The sequence below is a fragment of the Hyperoodon ampullatus genome, assembly GCF_949752795.1.
Source record: "Hyperoodon ampullatus genome assembly, chromosome: 18".
NCBI classification, from domain to species: domain Eukaryota; kingdom Metazoa; phylum Chordata; class Mammalia; order Artiodactyla; family Ziphiidae; genus Hyperoodon; species Hyperoodon ampullatus.
The window spans coordinates 34,589,873-34,592,617 of record NC_136931.1 but is presented as its reverse complement, the minus strand read 5'-3'; positions in this window follow the sequence as shown (position 1 = coordinate 34,592,617).

The window sequence follows — 2,745 nt, the reverse complement described above, 5'->3', positions numbered from 1 at the left end:
ATTGGCTGGCAACAGTTGGAAATCAGTATTTCACATAGAAATCAGATTTGTAGCTTTTGTCCAAACACTTTGCACACTTTGGCGGTGCTAGCCCAACCCCCTCAGGGTTGCCTGGGTTAAACAGGTAGTTGCCGAGGCTTGTAGACACCTGCCTGGGCCCAGAAGGAGCGGAGGGGCCAGGACTCCTGGCAAACAGCCCCTTCCTCCACCCCCACATGTGTGGTTTTTCCATTTTGTTCCTGGGATTTGAGGAACAGGAACTCCCAGGTGGAATAGTGCCGCGGGTGACTCCTGATCCAAGGTGGCCCCAGGTTACTCAAGGCAGTTGGCACTCACCGGGGGACTTCACTCAGACTCTGGGATTCTGGGTGCCCTGCTATTTTGCCTTTGGGGGCTCTGGACCAACTTTCCTTCGCAGCTTCCACCAGTGGCCATTTGCATCCTTTGTGACTGCCCTGAGACTTCCCATGTCTTACCACCTCCCTGCCCCCTGCCCCCTGCCCTGTCCTGGTTCCTATCGCTGATGCAGGCCTGGAGGATGTTGGGGGCCTGGACTCCTGGTCCAGGGCTGCTCCCTTGACACAAGGTTCCTGCTGGGAATGTGTCAGCCACCCCAAGCCCCAGTCGCTGCATCTAGGGATTGCACATTTTTTGGGTAACTTTCTCTCCCTGGAGACTGGGAGCCCTAGGAGGACAGAGAGCTAACCTGACACACAGGCGATATAATGGGCCTGGTGTGCCACAGGCATGGTTAACAAGCTGTTTGGGAATAAACGAATGGGCAAATAAATGAATGGTGCTGGGGAAAGAGGGAGCCCCTCTGGGCTAAGCATGGCAAGCCTGGGGTCCGCTCTCAACTTTGTCAGAAAGGGTCCACCGTGTTCTTCTCTGAGGTTCAGTTTCCTTATCTATGAAGCAGAGCTTGCAAGGTTCTTAAATTCTTGTCAGTGGGCCCTTTTAGAAAAATTCAGTCTTACGTGGAAGCTTAACATAATGTGAATGCAAGGGGTATGCTCTGAGTGAAGCTGGCGTTAGTGTCTGAGACACAAGACTCATTGAAAGGTTCCAGTAATCAAGTGAGTGAGGTCTTTGCACAAGAACCATTGGAACAGAAGAAAGCCTGCAAACAGACTTCACATGCATGGCCACCTGACTTAGGACAAAGGTGCCTCCGCTAAAACTCTTGAAGGAAGGATGGTGGCTCCACGAAAGGCTGGTGGGGTAGTTAGATATCCATTCAGAAAAAAGAAGCTTGATCCTTGCCTCACACCATACACAAGAATTCCTTGAGATGGATCGGAGACCTACATGTGAAAGTAAACTGTTCAAACTTCTAGAGCAGTGCTTTCCAGTAGAAGTTTCTGGATAATAGAAGGGCTCTATATCTGTGCTGCCCAATGTAATAAACGCTAGCTGTGTGTGGCTGTTGAGCACTTGAAATGTGACTGGTGTGGCTGAGAAATTGTTTTTTTAACTTTAAAAATGTTTTAAATGTAATCATCAAACTATTATTGTACTCAAAAAATTAAGTGTAATTTATTAACTTAATCCCACCTTCAGTTCACATTTATATTTCACCAGTCGTTTCAAAATTTTTTTTGTGGTTGCAGCTTTTTAAAATCAAAATCCAGATAAAATCCATTATATTGCATTGGGTTTGTAAGCCTTTTAAATTTATTTTATTCTGTAATATCCCCACTCTCTCTCATGGTACTGACTGGTTAATAATGGGTTATTTGTCCTGTAGGCCAGTAGTTTTCAAAGTGTGGACCAGCAGCTTCATCATCTTCTGGGAACATGTAAGAAATGCACATTTCTTCTCAGGCCCCTTCCAGTCCTACTGAAACAGACACTGGGAATGCAGCCCAGTGATTTGTGTTTTAACAAGCCCTCCAGGATCTCTCCTGGGTACCAACCACTCTTGTTGACTAGCCCACGTCATAGATTTGGCTAGTTGCCACCTCCTGCCGCCATTTATCTTCTCCAAGTAGCCTCTATATGGGACTGAACTTTTAATTTCTTTCTTTTTTTTTTTTTTTTTGCGGTACGTGGGCCTCTCACTGTTATGGCCTCTCCCGTTGCGGAGCACAGGCTACGGACGCGCAGGCTCAGTGGCCATGGCTCACGGGCCCAGCCGCCGCGGCATGTGGGATCTTCCCGGACCGGGGCACAAGCCCATGTCCCCTGCATCGGCAGGCGGACTCTCAACCACTGCGCCACCAGGGAAGCCCCTTAGTTTTATTTTTAATCAACTTAAATTAAATTTTTGATAGTCATATGTGGCTAGTGGCTACTGTATCGGACCGTGCAGTTCTCGGAAACACAGGAGACTAGCTTTATGACCTTGGGGTGGGCCAAGCTTTAAAGACCTAAAAGTTAGGTTTGGTTAAGGTTGATAAATCAGACCTGGGGCTATGAGGCCTGGCCTTGCTCTCGCCCAATGCCAGCCTTCCCAGTCCAGGTCAAATCTTGGTCTGCTTTGTGTCTCTGCAGAGCTGAGGACCCTGCATGTCTGTTCATTCGGGCCTGGATGCAAAAGCAGATGCGGGCGGTGCAGTGAGCAAGACCTGATGGCTGGAGCAGTGCAGGCCTCGTGTGTCCATGGAGCTGCTGGCTGAGGGGACTCCTGCCCAGCTCCGCCTGCCAGGCTCGGAGAAACCAGAGGCCTAGGTGTACAGGGGTGGGTGTCAGCAGACAGATGCTCCCCAGGCTGCGGGGTTTCCTGTGTGAACTGCTGGGCGGGTG